The following is a 13,297-nucleotide window of genomic DNA, read 5'->3' as shown; positions in this document are numbered from 1 at the left end:
GCTGCAGGGACTAATGTTAGAAACATACTGTTAAGTAATGCTGACATTAGCGCATCGCTAATGTCAGTCAGCTACATAACAGTATTTCTGGTGGTAGAAACCCTTTAACGGGGTTGTCCGGGATTGAGAACTTTGTTACATTAGTACAAGACAGACATACATATAACATACATCCATGTCCTACCTTTTCCACATGTTTCTGAAGCCCTGTTTTCTTATAGGAAATTCTTTGCCGGAAGTGAACTTTTCTTAGACTCACTGGGTCCCTTGCAGGAGCGCTGAAGCCTCTTCTTCCGGCTGCTCAGGGAGCCCGATGACGTCACCGGCACTGATGGGCGGGCTTTAGCGCTGCTCAAGTAAAACGGCTAGGGCAGCGCTAAAGCCCACCCATCAGAACCGGTGACGTCACAGAACACACTGCCCGGCGGAAGCCTCCACCGGGCAGTGTGTTTTTGTAAACAAAAGAGCCTTTGCCCTGCGCGATTTAGCGCAGCACAAAGGAGAGCATTTGGAGCATGAACTGCTCAGATGCTCAAGTCAGGGGGGCCACCTGGGTGAAAATAGAGGTTTGTCCGGGTTCAGCTCTGAACCCGGACAACCCCTTTAAGGGCGAATTCACATGACTGCGACGTATTTTGCGGCCCACAAATTGCGGATCCGCAAAACACGGATGCCGCCCATGTGTGTTGTGCAATTTGCTAAACGGAATGGGCGACCTATTATAGAAATGTCTATAGGACAAGAATAGGAGATGCTCTATATTTTTTGTGTGCTGTCCGCAAAATTACGGAACGGATGCGGACTCATTCATACAGTCGTGTGAATGAGCCCTGACAGCTATTAAAGATATCTAGAAACAAGTGGAGACTTCTAAATGAAATAATTTTTTTATTGGCGTGGGAAAAAGGGAGACTGATTTATTTAAAGTGGTTGTCTAGGAATCAGTAAAAATCTTCTTGAAACTGTATGATGCCTGTCTAGAGGTTGTATGTAGTGTTGTAGCTCAATCGCATTCACTTCAATGTAGCTCAGCCTCAGTAACAAACACAACCTGTGGACAGATGTGGCACAATTTGGGATAAAAGAAACCTTGTTATTCAATTCCAGACATCCCCTTTAAGTATTAGTAAAGTTCTCCACCACTTTTCTGTTAGGACGTACATACTATTCTTAGGATAGGCCAACTATACTTTATTGGTGTGGCTCCAACCTCCTTGATGCTAAACATCACAATGAAAGGGCTGTGTCAGTGTAAACAAGGTACTAAATTTCTCCATTACTGTACAAGCAACAACTTCTAGGATCTTTGCCGATCAGCACTGTAAGTTGAACATGCTTTGCTGAGGTAGTTAGATTTAAGGTCCTGTCAAGGTGCCAATAATCCAAAGAGGTCCTTAGCGGAACCAATGTGTGGAGTGGCTTACAGTGTGATGAAGACAGCAGCTGTTTGTATCATGTCTCATTATTGCCTAGGTATATTAAGCTCAGATGATAGTCCGTGAATCCATGGTGCTTGGGGTTACAACCCCAGTGAATTATAGAAAGAATAGACCAACACTAACAGTACCATACATCACATGTTCTGCTGTGTGTGAGCCTTTCTCAAATGTCCTCCTGGTGCACAGTAAAATAGACTTAAATGGTCACACTACTTACAACAAACCTTGCATAAAGCTATAGTACAGGTGAATTTAAGAAACTTTTTAATATATCTTATGACAGGAAATGCCTTTTTCCCCTCTAGCAGCTCACTCCTGCCCTCTCCATAGACTTTTATGGGCAGCAAATAATCAGTGAATTGGCATTCCACCTTGTCTCTCAAAATGGCTTCAGCAGGGAATGTTAGTTTAGGAGGGGGAGAAAATGAAATTTTTCGCTGATAAAATATATTACAAAGTTTTCTGACCATTTTATTCAATATTTTCATTTTGCAACAATTTATTAGCTTAGAAGCTAACTTCCGGAGTATACATTATGGGGGGCATTTATTAAGAACGATGATTTAGACGCCAGTCGTAGTCCCTCTGTGCTGCTGGTGGATGCGCCAAAGTTATGTGGAGGGTGTTAGCGTTTTTTCTCCAGGCAGGTTTATGATGGTTATAAGATGAGGCATCAGACCTCCAACCGTGAATATTTCCCTGTGCAATGAATATCCGATTTGCACTGGCCAGGAGATAAAAAACAGCCCAGACTGAACATGGGTTGTCAATATCTAAAATGTTTATTCCACAGCACATACTTATATGGCTTTGCGGGTGGGAGCATAGTGTGTGGCAAGATACAAGTGAAACTTCGTTAAACAATACTGGTATCTGCTATATACAATACATGAAAGGGTTATTTTACATATTGACCAAGGTTAATCTAAATGCTAATAAGTTGAATGACTTGTCATAGGTTGCGGTCATTGTATGTGAGATGTGATTTTAAATAGCCTTATGTTAAGGGAGGAAGGTGCTATTGTGTTCACCAACTTGCAAAAGGTGTGAAATGTGCTAATTCGGCGTACTGTATTCCATAAGAGATGAGGCTTGTAGACCTTGTATAATCTGTGATGTATCAATAGTAAAATTAGGAAAAATCCCTTTCAGAGGGGCAAGCCTCTACATAACTTTGGCGCTTCCTTACATACTAAAATCTAGGCCAGCTCTCTCACTGATGTAGATATATGTCAGTTTCCATGCCAGAAACTGGTGTGGAAAATGATAAATGAGACGAGCCTGCCGGCTGCCCTCTTCCCTGCTCACACCACTCCCCCTTTTCTCGGCACTCGGGAAAAGTAGCGAATGGCAAAAAAAAACTATTGCGACAAAATTATAATACACCAAAAAGTGCCGTATGATTCATAATAACTGTCTCTCTATATAATCGTAATTGTTCTAATATATAAAGAAATTTGGTTTGTGAGGTCATTAGCAGGCTTTGAGGCCTTTGTCCAGCACCTCAACCAGAATCAGATAGGAATGCATTTCACTTGTGAATCGCACCCTACGAGTTTACCATTCCTGGACATCAAAATTTCCAAGAATAACAGGGGTGAACTCGATACCTCCATTTATAGGAAGGCCGGCTCCACGAATTCCCTCCTGAGGTGGGAAAGCAACCATCCTCTCCCACTCAGGAGTGGAATTCCTAGGGGCCAATACTTACGACTCAGACGCAACTGCTCAGACAAGGATGATTTCATCAATCAGGCAGTTGATCTGAGGAGGAGATTCCTGTCAAGGGGATACCCCGATCATGTCTTGAGGTCCGCATATCAGACCGCCTTGTCCCGACCAAGATCTTCTCTATTAACTCTTAATCAATCTCCAACCCCCCAAGCTAAAGTAATGAGAATTATCACTAATTTTGACAGAGGGTCCAAACAAGTTAAGCACATTATACAACGCCACTGGGAGGTCCTTAAAATGGACCCGGATTTGAAAGATGTGCTGGGTGACCAGCTTCAGATCACCTACAGAAGGGGGCCTAACCTACGTGATAAACTCGTACAAAGCCATTATGCACCCAATCGCACAAAGTCCACCTGGTTGCGGTCTAAGATTGTGGGCTGTCACAAATGTGGCAATTGTATAGCATGCAAATGTATACAGACCACAAAATCATTTGTAAGCCACGTGACAGGCAAAAAATATTCCATCCAGCATTTCATCAACTGTAAATCCAGAGGGATTATATACCGCATTCAGTGTGAATGTGGGATGGAAAGAATACATAGGGAAGACGATACGAGAATTTAGGAGGCGGATAGGGGAACATCTGGGGGACATCTCACACAAACGGGACACCCCACTATCCAAACATGTACACACTGCCCATAATGGCATCGCCTCGTTGAGATTTATGGGTATTGACCTTGTGAAACCTCCTATCAGAGGGGGTGATTGGGATAAATATCTCCTCCAGCGTGAATCCCGCTGGATCTTCTGTTTAAAAACCACTGCACCCCTGGGCCTTAATGAAAGGCTGGATTATGGGTGCTTTATATAAATTGATATGAGGAACCTATGTAACCTATCTAGGTCTCCGCTATATATCCGGCGTCACTTCCAGTATTCTCTGCGACTTATTTTGTCTCCTATATTCTTGCAAGAAATGTCAGTTTAAATCTAGCTGCGATTTTGTGTCACAGCGTTACCATGGACGCCTTTATCAGGAGGCGTACCGTACGGCTGCCCATCTGTTGACATGGTCTCCAAGGCAACCTTCTCTCCCCACGGCCTCCTCATGACTGTGACTGGCCGCCGTTATCACGTGGTGTTGGCGCCGGCGTCTGGTGTGTTGCTGCGCGGCCGACGATTACAGGGCGGTCCTCCCAAGAGAGGCGCGGTTGGGCTCTATTTAAATCCCACAAAGGTATGTATCAGTGTGGCTGGTAGATGTCGAGGAACCCCCAGAACTAGAGGGACATTACCTTCAGTGAGGATCACCATATCCCCACACACCAACGTGCAGAGGAACATCTATTACTCTGCAGCACGGCACTCCAACTCCAGGGGTGTCTGCCCACAGGCTCTCACTCCAGCTGATAGAGCCTTTTTGCAATTTTTTGACTGCAGGGTTTATCTCCCCTTCTGTACCCGCGGTCACATATGTTATATGCTGTTTTTTCTATATGTACCAACTTCCCCTGAGGAGTCGACACGACAGAAACGTGCCACGTCGGGAGGTCTGAAGAATCTGCATTTTTTTTAATAGTGCCAGTGATCAGATCCATAACTAGGGACAGGTTTTCTGACGGGGTCGCCCTTTCTAGGGAGAGTGCTCTGTGTAGACAGGCAGTATGGGAGCAGCCCCCTTCCCCCAAGTGTTCAGGGTGAGATAGGGCACAGTACCAAGACTCCCTCTGACTACACAAGACACCGTCCGGTCCAGGCATTACCAAAGCCAAGCTGATCCTAGCCATCTGGTTGGTCGGGTAAGACTGCTTGTGTCCACACAGGCGCAGCAGATCTATTTTTCTACCCTTGCTCTACCAGCAGTGGGGTACCTATGTATGGACCCCTTTACATGTTTGTATGTGTGTTATGTTGATGCATGCTCTGGTGTATTGTATTTTATTGCATACCGTATAAAAGTTATATTTTCCCACACTTTCTGTGGTGGGCCCCTTCACATATAGAATCTTGAAATATCGGTGAGGCTTTTGTAATTATCAGCCCCACTCAGTTATCATTAGCACCTCACAAACACTTTGGGAGCAAATATTACTAGAATATATCTTAGTCTTTTCAGCAGCCACATGTTCAGGACTTGGTCACCTGGAAAATGGAAGAACTTTTTTCCGTTATGGAGGAATCTTAGCTCATTTTGCATGTAATCCTGGATTCAGTCTACTGGGACGTGTGAGTAGCAGCTGCATTCGAGGAAAGTGGAGAAAGCAAATACCTGTGTGTGTAGGTGGGTCATGTTTAATTTATACCAAATAGATCACATGCACCATAGGGGGCATATAGAAAAACTCTATGGGAAGACTTACATTAGTAAATTCTGAATGTTGTCTTATTGGGCATATAGATTAATATTGCTTTATTTTACAATTTGACTTTAAAGGGATTGTCTCACTTCAGCAAGTGGCATTTATCATGCAGAGAAACCACTTACTAATGTATTGTTATTCTCCATATTATTTCCTTTGCTGACTGGTTTCATTTTTCCATCACATTATACACTGCTCGTCTCCATGGTTACGACCACCCTGCAATCCATCAGTGGTGGCCGTGCGTGCATACTATAGGAAAAAGAGTCGGCCTCTCTGGTGGCCGGGACAGTGAGAGCACACATAGGCCGGTGCCTTTCATATAGTGTGCAAGCACGGCCAACGCAACTAAAATGTATGTGTATAGTGCAATCTGCTGTTTTTAATTTTATTTTTTTATTTCTCTGTCCACGTCACTGAGGTGGTTGCACATGCTCAGTTCCATCCTTCAGCTGCCTCCTGAGCAGTGATAGAGCTGCAGCAGAAAGGGAACATCCCATGTGCTGCCAGCTTTATATATAAATTTAGCATCCATTGTTTGTTTCCGTGTCCATTCCAATTTTTTTTGTGGATAGGATGCAGACCCATTCATTTTAATGGGTCCACAAAAAATGCAGACAGCACACCGTGTGCTTTCCGCATCAGTATGTCCGTTCCGTAGCCCCGCAAAAAAAATAGAACATGTCCTATTCTTGTCCGTTTTAGGCATTGTTACAATGGATCTGCAAAAAAATAAACAGATGGCATAAGGATGTCATCCGTTTTTTTTTATTTGCGGACCGCAAAAAACACATACGGTCGTTTGCTGCTTTTTCAATGTTTTCTCTTTTTATTTCATCACTTTCCTAGTAAGTGGTTGCCACGTGCCTTCTGGTATTGCACATGGAAGTCACAACAACGCTGTTATAACAGTCTCATGCAAAAAAAAAAAAGGATACAAACTTGTTGGCTCTTCTTTGGTCTATTGTGATGGAAAAAGATGGAACAGCACAATTCCCATGTGCAGAGGTACTATAGCTAGATGTTGTCATATGGAATGGTACCAGAATTAATACAGAGTACTGGCTCTCCTTAAAGAGACCAACTGCCTATAGAGACCTATTGGCAGTGCTCCACAGTATGGAGATTTAGCAGCAATGCTCCAGAGAACAATCTCACTAGCCCCACCTTTTGGAAGTGGCTCACTAGAGTCAAAGTCTTCGTTATTTTCCCTTGTCATTTCCCAAGGCTTGTTAAAAATTGGGACTTAGAATTAAAGGGAGCACCAGTGAGAGGGTTATCTTTGCCTGGGAGATACCTCTTTGCATACACTACATTTTGGTCTGTGACATATGCTCTTCCTTTAGCCCCAAGGCGGTGTTCAGACTTGCATTTAGCGGTTTCCATTATGTTATGTGGTATTTTTGACAGCCACACTTTATCCTATGGTTCCAATGTGGCAGAAGCCATAACACTTGTGGGCTGAAAGGTCCACCATTTGACATTTAGTTATTGTGGTTTAGGCTGTTATGTATTTGGCAACACTGTGAACACAGGGTTTCCAAAATGCAAAATCTTGTAGGAATTTTTATTTTATTTTTTATAAACTCATCTGTTTAAATTATTTCTAGAAATGGATATGATGGATTCCAGCTTACAAAAGAAAAATTCAGAGATCGAAATTACATTTGTAACTGAAAACTCACTGTTAAAAAAGGATCCAATAGGCGTTTCATTTAATGTCATAGAAACAGGGCATGATAACACAGGAATTGCAAAAAAGGAAAAAAATTATAAAAATACAATGAGTTCCTATAGCCAAGATATGCCTAAGGTGTGGGAACATCAACAACAGTTACATTCACAAAAGACTTTCCTGTCGTTTCAACATGAAAAAAGGCAAAGTCAAGTAACTCTTAAAGCACTGAAAGCTGAAAAGATCACTTCTATACCTGACAATCATCTAGCATGACAAAATATGTCACAAGTTTGCATAGTTGGTCTTCTACTGCAACACAAATGCAAAACTCAAAAATAACCCAAAGAATAAATCAACCGTCATAGATAAAAGCTATTCCAAATCTGACAGAATGGAATTCTAGCACAATATCTGGCTCATCAATGGAACCTCAAAGAAAGCATTCACAATTTGTAGAACATGAAAATAATGCTGGCAACAGATCATCTGTTGGCCCCCTAAAGACCACAATGTCAAATATTCCAGAAGCAACCCAGCAGGTGCTCTCTCAATACCTAAGCACCCACTTAGCAAATAAGAGGCTATCAATTATTAGCCGTTGTGCTTAAAACAATCTCAAAGACAATCCCTCCCTCAAGCCAACCCTACAACACTACTCAATTAATGGCAAACATTTCTGAAGACACCTATATCAAAGCAAATGCAACAACTCCAGCACAAATGTTGAGCAGCATGACATCATCAATAATCATCTCTAATCATACTTTTCCTGTCCTGTTACAAGCATCACAGACTCCCATAGTTGAGGTGGAAAATGCATCTAAATCATACTTTACCTGTCCAGGTACAAGCAACACAGACTCATATAGTGGAGAATGCAAATGTAGAAAATACGAGCACCACTTCTACTGATCTAAAATATAAAGCAACTTTGATTCAAAGTCCAAACTTGGCTAAACCCTCCAATGATAAGATTTACACCATTCAGAAGATAATATCAGCAGGCATTCCAGTAGCTACATCTACAGTTACTGCTTTCACAAGTAACGCCAGGAGAAACCATAACAATGTTGGCATACTAACAAAAGCCTATAAAAGAAGAGTCCAATGTGTTTACCCTCCGGTACCCAAGCATGGAACTTTCCGTTTTTTTTACGATAAGGGATCTACTCCAAAATCATTATCCTTATTACATACAGTACTCCTGTTATCCAGACTACACAATGTCTGCAGGTGATGTGTATAGTTTTTGCATGGACAGTGGAGAGTGGAGTGGACTTACCCCAGTTTGCGAAGACTAGTAAAGAATATACCAACTGTTGTGTTTCCTTCTGTCAGAGAACTTCAAGGTGACGTCTGATAATTTGTAGTACTTGACAATGATCGATATATCCTTTTACATTACATATACATTAATCTTTTACATTAACCTTATTTTCTAGCTGCCTTTAGTTTAACTTTCCTTACCCGATGGCTCTCTGTTCATGTAAACCACATCAGTTCCCCATAAATATGTCTTAAATTAAAACAATAATTAGGAGGACAGGGAGGAGGGGGATGCAGCTGCAGTTCTCTCACACTCTCTCTATAAGGCCAAATGCACACGGCCGTGTTCCGCGGCCGAAAGCGGTCCGTGGTATGCCGGGCTGGATTACTGTTCAGAGCAGGAGCGCACGGAGTCATTGGTTGCTATGACGCCGTGCGCTTCATGCCGCCGCTGCACTACAGTAATACACTCGTATTGCATTCGGCCTAAGACTGAATGCTGTGAGAAGGGAGAAGCAGCAGTGAGGATACGTTTTATTGACTATAACTCCTTTTTTGTCCAGGACAGATATTTTTTGCAGAATTCCAGGGATTCAATAGAGGCCATTTTGGCACTATATAGATCTAAACCAAAAGGGGCCCAGCATGCATGTGGAACCTACACTTCCTGAATTTCATGGTCGCCGTCATGGCACATAACAGGTGAATTTAGTGTTAGGTTCCAGTCTTACAGAGATCGCCTTGACGTGCGGCAGATGGGCTCAAATATTTTTGTACAAAATATATTTGCCAAGCATCTCTAATTTATTAGCATAGCATTTGCAATGTAATATGTCTTTGTACTTTATTTAGGTTGTAGAGTGCTGTTGCACTATGTGTTGTTCTATATGTTTTCAGCCATAGCAACGTGCACCTACGCATTGGGATGTGCTGACTAACCCCCTTTTCTTTATCCTCTGGATAGGTCATCAGCATCTGATCAGTGGCCATCTCCCTGCTCATCAAGTATTGCAACTCAGCCCTATTCACACTAATGGGGCTGAGCTGCACCTAGGCCATGTCCGCAATGAATGTGACGTCACATAACCTAGGGAAAGCTGAGAGGCGGCCGCGGCACTACTGCGAACACCGATGCCTTCTTAAACAGTTGATCCTGGGTGTCTGACCCCCTCTGATCGTGTACCTTTTTACTTTGTTTTATGATAACTATTTACTTATTATAATTATTTTATAGGTTGTGTAAGTCTTATTATCTTGTTGATATGTGGCAGAGCAGTGTGCTATGTTAGGCTACTTTCACACTTGCGGCAGAGTGATCCGGTAAGCAGTTCCGTCGCCGGAACTGCCTGCCGGATCCGTCAAAACGTATGCCAACTGATGGCATTTGTAAGACTGATCAGTCTTACAAATTCATTGAAATGCTGGATCCGTCTTTCCGGTGTCATCTGGAAAAACGGATCCAGCATTTATTATTTTCACATTTTTTTCGGTCTGCGCATTCAAAATACCGGAATGTCGGATCCAGCACTAATACATTCCTATGAAAAAAAAATGCCAGCAAGTGTTCAGTTTTTTGTCCAGAGATAAAACCGTAGCATGCTGCGGTTTTTTCTCTGTCCTGATCAGTCAAAAATACTGAACTGAAGACATCCTGATGCACACTGAACGGATTACTCTCCATTCAGAATGCATGGGGATAAAACTGATCTGTTCTTTTCCGGTATTGAGCCCCTAGGACGGATCTCTATGCCGGAAAAGAAAACCGCAAGTCTGAAAGTACCCTTACAGGTTTCTGCAACAAGTTGTAGATTACTAATGACCAAAACATTTCAAAATCTTTTTATCAGCACTAATGTGTCGATGTTAAAGCACTGTACTACACCTTTAAATGGGTTGTAGGTGGTCCTTCATTAAAAAGGATGGGGCTGAGCTACAATACCACACAAACCCCATGGACATGTTTGGCATGGTTTCTGGTAAAATGAAGCCATTTTTTCTAGTTCTGTACAACCCCTTTAACAAGATTCCTCTTCTTTATTTTTTACCACAAAAATCATATAAATGAATATTTACTTCTTTACTTGTACTATTAACATTTTTACATAAATTCAGTATATTCAGTAAGTGGAGTCGTCTCATCCCAAGCAACCTGTTTAATAAAAAGAGCCAAGACCCCAGTAATATCATCTGTTTGTTGCTGTTGCTTGCAGATTTTTCCTACAGTGGCCAGTACAGATGAGAAGCATCATTTGTGAATATGCACATGGTGTATATTGTGCCCATTTTTTTTCCACATGGATTTTCGCAGCGTAATACAGTAACCGCTTAGTAGATGAGATTTTCAAAATCTCATGTATATAGTATGAACATTTTTCAATGAGGAATGTGAAATCTAGAGCAAGTTGTTTGCGAAGATTTCACTCTTTGCAATGTAAAGGGTGAGATCTGAGGCAAATCTGCAATGGAAATCTATATTGCCATGTACCTCAGGGTGCTTACACACATCAATTTGAAACTGCCATTATCTTGCCTTTAAAAAAAACAAACACCGGAATAAGCATTTACATATTTTTTGGGTGGCCATCTGCAATTTTGTAGCTTTTTTTGCACATATTTACTAAGGCTCCTTATGCCTGTTTCTGGCACACAAAAAGTAGCAGGACCACGTGACAAAATGTGGTTGCACGCAGTGTTTTTACGTCACCCACGACACTGGGGAGTGGCAGGGGCGTGGAGTAAATGATTGAAAACTACTCCAGTTAGGGACTTGAGTAGCTTTGAACCTAGGTGCACGGACTGCTGAAGGATGCGCCTATTTTATGACGAGGCCTGTGCCTCATCATAAATTATACACATCCTCCAGAAATGCAGTGACTATCAAAGACTGGAGTAAAACTAGCGTTTTCTTCATGGCGTTTTTACCATATAGAGATGTTGGCAAAACGCCTGAAAAATAAGATAAATGGATGGTCATGTAATACTTGGACACATCGCATGGCCTGAGTGAGAACTGACTGGTGTCTAAAGACTGGACACGTATAGAAGTTACTCTGCAAATAAAGCAATGAAATACAAAAAAAAAACTAAATAAAAAAACATTACAGGCCCAAATATACAGAATATTTCCACCAGCCTAGGGCAACAGATCAGGGGATTAGACACGTATACATATCAAAAGATATATTTCGGAGTATTCCATTATATAGATTCATGCAGTATTCATTTGCAATAAAAATAAAGACGATTTAATTCAATATTGGTTTATTAGAGGCAAATTGTAAGAAAAAGAAATACACATACACGCATTTCTGCAAGTAAATGAAAAACAAGCTAAAACACGTCATAAGAAATGTTCAGTAGTCAAAAAACTTTTGATTATTTCTTCACACATTCAATATATACTATATGCATAACAGCAGTTAAATTCTGTACATTCAGTGTCACTGAGGAGCGCACACGGCGCTCTCACTAGTTATCACCTAGCCTATATATAATATACAGAAATTGTAAATTAATGTGTAGCTGCATCTGTCATTGCATGTTTCTAGTCTGTGACAGAAGTATATTTTAGGGAACCTGTAACCTGGTTTGGGACCACTAAACCACCAGCATGCTGTTATGCAGCTGGGGATTATTGTCCTAATCCTGCCCATAGAGGACTCCATCCCCCCATGCCAAGAATAGAATATGTCAATTGAACTTACCGGGAGAAGGGTCTGGTACTTTTCTTCAGCAGCAACGGGTCCACGTTTCACTGCGCATGCACATGTAATTGGGGTGCAACTGCAGTGAAGCAAGGTGTGCTGACCTCAGGTGCAGCACAGTATACAAGCAGTGGATGCCACTGGTGAAGAATCTTAGACTCTTCCCCAGGTAACTTCAACTGTCATTTACTATTCCTTGCAGGTTTAGGACCATAAACCTCAGCAGCATAACATGGTAGTGGTTTAATCAGCAGGGGTTCTGGCTGTTGGACCCCCACCAATCTGATATTGATGACCTATCCCGAGGATAGATCATCAGCGTCATGAAAGACTTTGAGAAATCTGGACAACCCCTTTAGGAATTGCACTGTCAGAATAGGCCACACCTGCCTAAAACCTTAGCACAGTACCACAGATTATTCCCAGATCCAAAGTAAATTTAAGATAGCTCATCCTACGAGTACCGTACATGTATCTGTGGAACATAAATTTTGCAACACAATTAAAATCAAATTAATTTTAGATTGCTATTTTTCCATACAGAAAAACAAATGTATAAATAGATTTATAAAACCAAACTGACTCTTAGAGCTAGATGCAGATTCCCATTACTGATCAATATTATTGCTGCTGAAGAGTACATGACATTTACTTATAGTATAGCAGCTCTTCTGCAAAAGAACACATGCAGGTTGCAGAAATACATTAGATGACTTTTCTAACAAGATCGTCAGAAGGTAACACTTAGCTGCAGCACCTAACTATGTACAGCCATATTTACTTCCTTGCTACTGACCAATTGGGAATTCCAAGAAAATCAGAGAGATTTGCACAGGCAGTAAGTACCATTGGTATTCGGAAGACTGCTGTGTGAGTGAGCAATAAGACTGTGTCTTATAAGAATCCTGGGGCTGTAAGCGGGCATCCAGGGGCCCAACTACACCCTCTAATGGCAGGAGCTTCTTGACTGTACTGTCTCCCCCATTACATTACTGTTTGCAGGTATAAATGATCCAAGGTTCTATGTATTAAGGATAACTAAAAAGTGTAACTATACTTTAACATAACTCATTAGTACATGAGAATATATGAAACTCTATAATAAACCTTATTAGTTAGAAGTAGCATTAACCTCATTTTCTAGTTGCCTTTAGTTTAACTTTCCTT

The sequence above is a fragment of the Bufo bufo genome, chromosome 3, assembly GCF_905171765.1.
Source record: "Bufo bufo chromosome 3, aBufBuf1.1, whole genome shotgun sequence".
In the NCBI taxonomy this organism is placed as follows: Eukaryota; Metazoa; Chordata; class Amphibia; order Anura; family Bufonidae; genus Bufo; species Bufo bufo.
This window is presented reverse-complemented; position numbering follows the sequence as displayed.